The following is an 8,478-nucleotide window of genomic DNA, read 5'->3' as shown; positions in this document are numbered from 1 at the left end:
ATAGATCTTCTGGTACTTGTCACCGGACTGAGTCTCCTCTAACAGCTCTTCTTTATTCTGTTCTAACATGAAGTCTTGCTTTGCTCCCTTCACAGGTGACAGGATACAAGCTGTGACCGAGCACCAGCCCCCTCCCCCACCCACCCTGTGGGAAGCTATGGAGAAGCGTGTCCCTGCTTAGCCTCTCTTGGAGGGTGGGGCCCCCCAAAAGGCTCTCTTTTCTGTCTTTTTCTAAGGGATGAGGGAGGGGGAATGGAAAAGTAGCAGCCTCCTGGATTGTTTTCTGGGGGATACAGTGCATTTTCCAAAGCTACACTCTCCTGCCTTCCCTTGTCAGTTCTTCAGGGGTTCGACCCGTGTTCCGTGCATTTTTATACCCCCAGCCTCTACCTGAGCCTGGTGCAGAACAATGTTGGAATCAATGACTTCCCATTTTTAACTGAAGTCCTCTGCGAACTGCTTTCTAGGATCAGATCTGAGTTCCAGGTCTTGACTTTTGGGGCTTAACGCTGCAGATGAGAGAAGACAGTTCTCAGAGCTAAATCTCTCTCGCTCTCTCATTTATTTATTCTACTTTTTGCACGGAGTGATCGCCATCTGGGGATGCAGCATATTGACTCCTGTCTCAAGATGTTGAACAAAAGAAGAACCGTGTGCAGGAGGAAACACGACCCTGCGCTTGGCACCGCGGCATCCGTCGATGTCTCTGGGCACAGATGTTTTATGCCACAATTCCTCCTGATGGCACTGGAGCCTTAAATATCACGAGTCCCGTCTTTCACATTCTAAATCCTATTATCTAGGTTAGCTCATCTGTATTCAAAAGATCAATGTTGCATTATTACAAAGATCCTTTCAAGTGTAAAAAGGATGGCACTTCATTACAGAAAGTAAAAGAAACTAATCAAACTTTCTTGGCGAAATCATTGACTTTTTTAAGTAAAGGGCAAATTTGAGAGTTTGAAAGTCCGAGATGCGAGGGAACTGGCGGTTTGGGCTCACTCCGGCGTGCCTCTGGTCGTGGCGTGTGAGTCTCGGACAAACCTAAAGAAGCAAGAGGCATTTTTGAAAGAGTCTCAGTGCTTGAAGCTCTTTTCATTTCTTTTCATTCCGTTGTTTTGTGTGGCTCGGGGGAGACAAAAATGAGCTGCCGATGGGAAGGCTCAAAGAGACAATCCCTGATGCACAGTACATGGGCGACGCTTGTTTTGACCTGGTTAGTAACAACTGTTAGGAACACTTTGGCAAGTGTTATTTATTCATTGTCTTAACTCTACTTTCAACCAGCAGTTCCTGTTGGGCTTTGTTTTCACAGGCAAGATATTTGTTGAGTGCTTTGGGGGTGACACCTGGGGAAGGGACCGGAGGCTGCAGGTTGGGGCCGCACAGTGCATGCCCTCAGCTACCTGCCTACACAGGGCCTGGGGCCCTGGGGCTGGAGGGACTTCCAGGGCCCTGAGGAGGCGGGGGGCTGCCGGGCAGCCCTTGTATTGCCGGTCAGCAGGCCACCTGGGGAGAGCCAGTGGCCTTAGCTGGGCAGTCCCCTTGCGGCCAGCACTCTCAGCAGCCTGGGAAAAGCCCCGGTTGTTCCTACAAGTGGGACCAGGGCAGACTTCACAGTGTCTACCACTCTGAAGGGCTTTGAAGAAAAGGTCCGTGGGCCACTTTCCCTGTACCAGGGCAAGAGGCCTCGCCTTCGAAGTGTTTCCCATCAGCACCCTCTGGCTGAGATTTGTTGATTATTCTGATATGCCAGGCACAGCCCCAGATACTCTCCTTACATTCCCTAATGGAGCCCAGTGAGCTGTAGGAGAGAGCCAGAGCTCTCACCTCCCTCTTACAGATGGGGAAACTGAGGCAGGCGGTGGTGGAGCTTGGGGAAGGCTTTCCCCGAGGTGCTGATCGCCTGCCTCCAAAATGGTGCCATTTTTGTGAGATTTAAGCCATTCTTCAGCTGCTTGTACTTTATGTCTGAGAGAGAAAAAAAGGAAACTCAACATCTTTTTGTATAAGTAAATGATTGTGTGAAATTAAATAAGATTTCAGATATATTGTGTTAAATAAAAATGTTTTAAAAATGGATATCACCGCTTTTTAAGTTTTAACGTGGCTCCTAGACAATTTTAAAGTTACTTAGTGGCCCGTATTTGTAGCTATTTTATTTTTACTGGGCAGAGTTGCCTTAGAGTATCTGGGAGTTTTCCAACAATGTGTGTTTATATTCAGAGAAGATTCTATTTATTTTGTTATTAGGATCAGATTCTTTTAATATGCTTGATTTAATTTGTACTTATTAATAGGGATTTTATCCACCAAATAGCCACTTGCTGGTTGTTTAGGGATTGTTGAAAACAAGTTAGAGGCAGATTGAGTGAGATGAATTAAAGTTCTATTGTTGTAGGGGAACAAGGTCATCAACTTGAAATTAATCAACGGTTTCAAATCACCAGGAAGGGATAGTTCACCCTCAGCATTACTGTTTCAACATGTAAATTGCTCTTTAGAGGAGAGCCAGTAAAATCAATCCAACCCTTCTGCCTTCAGAAATTAAAAGCAATTTGTTTTTATTTTTGGCAAATTCTGAAACGCACTTGTATGTCCAGTGCCTCCACCCAGGCGCCCCACCTGTGTTGCATGTGTTGTGGACTTTTGAGTCGAGAGTTTGTCTTGGTGTCCCACAAGATTTAGATGAGACCCCTCGAACTGCAGTTGGGGAGCCCATCTGTCCCGACTTGATACATTTTATTTCAAATGAGTCAGAAACCCCAAAGCTACACTTGGCCAAAGTCGCACAGAGCATGTGGACTCCAACCAAAGCCACATACATCATCCCGAAGCACACCAAACTTGGCCCCCAAACTGGGTGCAGGTTTTCCAATCTGGTCCTGGAACTTGCCAGAAGGCAGGAGGACCAAAGGATGCGTGGGAAGCATCTGGCCTTTGTCCCAGCTTCTGTGGTTGGTGAAGCTTGTCTGATCTGGAAGTGGATGTAAGCACAGTTTGAGGGCTCCAAAGATACCCTATCACCTCCAAGGGCCATTTGGTTCAAGCCCCTGAAGAAAACACCTTCACAAATAGCTGTTTCTCCAGACACCCAACCTCTCCATGACTCTTCACCTCCCCCGGGAATGAAGAAAGATCTAGAGATGATCTGTAAATCTATATGAGGTCTGTCCGGAAAAAGTCCAACAATTGTTAATATAATGAGAACGGTTTGCACCACACTGATGGAACCTGGCAGCCAAGGAGAGTGGACTGGAATGCACATGTGCGAGCAATGACGACTTCACTGTACTAGTCAGTGGGGGCGGTACATGCCGTTGAATGAGCATGTGTACTGTGTGGTTGTTGCATTCAAAAAGGACTGAGCAAGTAGAGCAACAAATCTGTGTTAGATTTTTCATTAAGCTTGAACATTCCTCCACGGAAACTATTCACATGATTCAGAAGGTCACAGCCACAGGCAACTGGTGATAGGCTGTTTCATCATGACAACACACCCATGCACGTATCACGTCTCATGCAAAACATCAAATCAGCTAGGTGACTCAGACACCTCCAGCCCGGATTTGGCACCTGTGACTTTTGCCCTTTCCCAAAACTGAAATCGCCTTTGAAAGGGAAGAGATTTCACACTGTTGATGAGATTCAGGAAAATACAATGGGGCAGCTGATGGCGATTGGGAGAACTTTGTGAGGCCCTACTTGGAAGAGGACTGAGGCGTCATTGTCCTTTGTGCAATATGTCTTGTATCTTCTTCAATAAATATCTCTATTTTCATAGTGTATAGCTGGATACTTTCCGGACAGGCCATATATAGAGGGTCTGGTAGAAATAATGCCTGCTTGAGTGTGGTTGGTAGGGTAATAATCTGAGTGAAATAATATATAGTTTTAATTTGAACATTTCACCTAAATTGTCGTATGGTGTGCCTGAGTGTGATATTGTTATGTTAGAAAATTACAGGCTTATGATTTTGTAACAAAAGATTTTGTAATAAAAAAGGGGTGTTATTTGTGCCGGACCCTGCATACTAAGTATCCTAATTTATTGTTCTCTCAGTACTTTTTAATATGAGCACTTTAGTGATAAGCCTAAGAAGCCTGAGTTGAGCCTCCTAGTGAATGAAATTTTATATCTTTCTGAACAGATATCCAGCGGCTGCCTTACTTGGTAGGCTGACTCTTGACTGTAGCACCGACATGTTTTATTGTTAAATTTATTTTTATTATTATTTTTTAATTGAATTTATTGGAGTGACATTGGTTAATAAAAGTAGGTTTCAGGTGTACGATTCTCTAATACAATATCTGCGCACTGTATTGTGTGTTCACCACCCGGGTCAGGTCTCCTTCCATCGCCAGGTGCCCCCTGTAGCCTCTTCTACCCCCCCCCCCCCCCCCCCCCCGCGCCCTTTCCCTCTGGTAGCCACTATGCTGTGTCTGTGTCTAGGAGGTATTTTGTTTGTTTTGCATAATCCCTTCACCTTCCCGCCCCCTCCCCCACCCCAGGGCCTGGCACCCTCCCCTCAAACAGCTCTCAGGCTCTTCTCTGCCTCCAGGAGTCCCTCTGCATTTTGCTTGTTCGTTTATTTTGTTCAGTAGATTCCATTTTGTCCAGATTGTCCAATTTGTTGGCGTGTAGTTTTTTGCAATATTTTCTTTTATCTTTCTTTCTTCACTTTATAATTTTTTCAAGTAGCTATCCCAATAACTATAACCCACTGTGGGCTTCTAATAAACTCAACATTCACTAGATTTTTCAACTCTTTATTTTACAAATTGTAATCAGGTGTCATATTTGTATAAATTCCTTTTTCCATTGAAAGGCAGAATTTGACTTATTGTCAATGGGAATTTTATGCTGTTGATTTCAGGTGGTTATTTTTTTTTTCGGCAGTAGCTACCTTAGGATGTTTGAGAAGTGTAGTCACAGTTCAGAAAGGGCTTGCAGCCTTCCTTGCTTTTCTGAACCCACTGAAGCTGGAGTGAGCTTCCACAGACAATCTCTTTGTGGCTCCCCCTGCATCAGACTCTTCCGAGCCCCAAGATGTTGCCCTTGGGGAAAAAAAATCTGACTTTCATGCACAATCCAGAATATTTTTCAACATATTTTCTGACTGTACTCTCATTCTCATTTTTCTTTTCTGTGGGTAACAGCATACTTTTGTTGAAGAAAGTCATTGAGAGGACATGAGCTTTGGTTGACTCATGAGCTGGATGGGCAATCAGAGGCTCCTCACCCCGGCCCTTGTCCTTGGAAGGTACAGTTTACCCACCCTTCCCACCCTGGGGACTGTTTCAAGGATGTAGCCTTGAGAGAGTAGAGTGTTATTGAGATGGCCTGGACTGTGCATATGACAGGACTCCATTAAGGCCTCTACATAGGCTTTTAAGATTATGGCAGCAGGGTGAGGAGCTCTACTTATCTTGCAACTGCCTTGAGTATATGAGTTCCCTTACTTACTCAAAACAGCCCCCCACCCACCTGGAGTGGTCTGTCTCTTTCTTCAGTCTTTCCTTGCCCTCTCTGTACAAGGGTCAGATTTATTACATATATACTTTTTTATCCTTACCTAGGGACTTTTTTTTCATTGTTTTTAGAGAGAGGGGAAGGGAGAGAAGAAGGGAGAGAGAGAGAAGCATTGATTGGTTGCCCCCCTCATATGCCTGGACTAGAGGTTGCACGCTCCCAGACTGGCCAAACCTGCAACCCAGGTATGTGCCCTGACCCAGAAATGAACCCACAACCTCTCAGTTATGGGATGATGCTCCAGCCAACTGAGCCATACCAGCCAGAGTTCAAGGGTCAGTTTTAGATTTCACCCAGGAAGCTCCTGAGTCTGCAAACCAACGTTTTCCTTTACAGATTTTCTAATTGCTTGTTTATTGATAAATTGGAACATGGCTGTGAAAGACACTGATTTTCTATCCAGCAAGTTTCTGAATTTTAAAAATTTGTTCTAACAGTTTTTCCATAGAACAACTTGGATTTTCTATGTTTACGATGTCATTGCCTTTGAATAATAACAGTTATTATTTCTCCTTTCCAATGTTATGCATTTTATTTCTTATTGAGTTGTCTTCCCAATAGTTCGGTGTTGAATAGAAGTGGTGGTTGGGCAGCCTTGGCTTTTTTCTGACTTGAAAGGAAGCACTTCTGACTTTTCATCATTAAATATTCTGTTTGCTGTAGGTTTTTGTTTGAAGATACTAGTTATCAGATTAAGGCGGTGTCTTTCTTTCTTCTAGTTTGCTTTATTTTTAATGTCTGACTGAATATTGAATTTTATAAGGTCCTTTTTCTGCATTAACTGATGATCATAATCCTCTTCTTCCCTTTAATTATTGATATGATGAAATACAGCAATAGGTTTTTAGAGTCAAACCCATGTTTCATTTCTTTTTGTGGCTGAGTAGTATTTCAGTTAAAGATATATCACAATTAGTTTGTCCATTTACTTGCTGATGGACATCTGGGTTGTTTGCAGTGTTTGGCTATTAAAAATAAGCTGTTATGAATATTTATGTACAAATCTGTGTGTAAACATATGTTTTCATTTTTCATGAGTGAACACCTAGGAATAGAATGTCTATCATATGATAGGTAAATGTGTAATTCAAAAAAATAACTACCAAGCTGTTTTCTAAAGTGGATATACTACTTCACATTCCTATCAACGATTTATGAGAGTTTAAGCTGTTTCACATACCTTTACTTGGTACGAATATCTTTGAAATTTGAGCCATTCTGATCTATGTGTTGTGATAGCTTGTGGTTTTAGTTTACGTTTCTCTGATGACTAATGTTATCCATGTTTTCACATGCTTTTCAGCTATTTGTACATCATTTTTATAAAGTATATTTCAAAGTTTTGGCCTATTTTTAAGATTGGGTTGTTTTCTTATTACTGAGTTGTGGTATTCTTTATGCATATTCTGGCTACAAGTCCTTTTTCTGTTTTTGGTATATTTTCCCTGAGTCTTTGACTTGGTTTTTCATTTTTTAAAATGCTGTCTTTTGAAAAGCAAAATTGTTTAATTTTGAAATCCAATTTATCATTTTTTCTTTTGTGACTTGTGCATTATATGTTCTATTAAAAACCTTACCTACCGCAAGGTTGTAAAGATTCTCTTATTTTCTTCTAGAAGATTTATAGGTAATTTTAAGTTTTATATGTATGTCTAGGACCCATTTTGAATTAATACTTTTATATGGTATGAGGTAAAGGGTTGACATTATTGAAGTTTGTCTGACAATTTTTGAAAAAGTTTTTATATCGATGCTCAGTGAGTTGGCTGATTCTTTTCTTCACTGTAATTTTTCATCTGTTTTTCAGATAAGGTTGTTCTTGTCTCATAGAATGAACGGGAGGGCTCGCTGCCTTTTTCTGTTCTCTGCAGTAGTTTGTTTGACATTAAGATTACTTATTCCCTAAAACTGGGGAAAATTGACCTTTAAAACAGTCTTAGTGCTTGTCTGGTTCTCGTGTATAAATATTGATTTAATTTTGAAAATGCTATTATTGTATTTACATTTACTATGTCTTCTTTTTTAAAGATTATTCCTTATTGTATTTTTTCCATTGCCATTTACCTCCTTTATAGCCCCCTTGCCCACAGTCACCACGGTGTTGTCCTTGTCCGTGAGTCCTTTCTCCTTTCTGCTCAACCCCTCCACCCGCTTAGCTGTCATCTGCTCTCCATCTATGAGTCTGTCTCCATTCTGCGTGTTCAGTTTGTTCATTAGATTCCACATATAAGTATAATCATATAGTGGTTGTCTTTCTCTGACTGGCTTATTTCATATAGCATAATGTTCTCCAGGTCTATCCATGGTGTTGCAAATGGTAAGATTTCTTTCTTTTTTATGGCTGAGTAGTATTCCATTGTGTAAATGTCCCATAGTTGTTTGATGCGCTCACATAGTGATGGACACTAATTCTACTTATATTTACTATGTCTTCTGTTGTCATGTTTAAGTTATATTTTCACGGGAAATTGTTTATTTTTGTGTTTTAAAAATTATTAAGACAAAGTCGTTATGTTTTAGATTTTTTCCTTTTTTTGTGGACTGGGAGGTAAGCGAATAGAGCCTTGCTTTCTGTCCGATCGTCTCCCCTAGCTTGTGTTCCAATGTCCCAAAGTTTAATTAACAGAACAGGGAAGCCGCCCCGAATCGAACTCAATGCTTTGGACAGATTTTTATTTTAATGTTTTGCCAAACTGACTCTTTAATGCTAATTGAGAGCTCATCGAGAGATTCCACCAAATCTTACTGATCGCTGTAGACTCTGGCACAAGCACCAAAACCTGAGTGTTGAATAAATTGGTGTAACTGGAGTTCAGTCCAATAGAAAGTCTGGTTGGCTCTCTTTACAAGATAGATCCTCCTCGCCATATCTTTTGCCATTCTGCTATCCCACTCTACGCATCATCACCTCTTTTTTTGTCTGGACTTCTGCCACAGAGTCTACA

The 8,478-nt window shown here is 41.7% G+C and overlaps 1 non-coding gene across 1 annotated transcript; it reads right to left on the bottom strand.

Annotated features, from left to right (window-relative positions):
* Positions 1–8,065: 8,065 nt before the first annotated feature.
* Positions 8,066–8,199, bottom strand: LOC129066806 (small nucleolar RNA SNORA36 family). The gene has a single exon (XR_008528740.1). It is a non-coding gene; the product is annotated as a small nucleolar RNA SNORA36 family (small nucleolar RNA).
* Positions 8,200–8,478: the final 279 nt, after the last annotated feature.

The sequence above is a fragment of the Pteronotus mesoamericanus genome, unplaced genomic scaffold (genome assembly GCF_021234165.1).
Source record: "Pteronotus mesoamericanus isolate MK-2021 breed Mesoamerican mustached bat unplaced genomic scaffold, CSHL_Meso_final contig_2, whole genome shotgun sequence".
In the NCBI taxonomy this organism is placed as follows: Eukaryota; Metazoa; Chordata; class Mammalia; order Chiroptera; family Mormoopidae; genus Pteronotus; species Pteronotus mesoamericanus.
The sequence above is the reverse complement of the archived record's forward strand: the minus strand, read 5'-3'. Positions and strand labels throughout refer to the sequence as shown.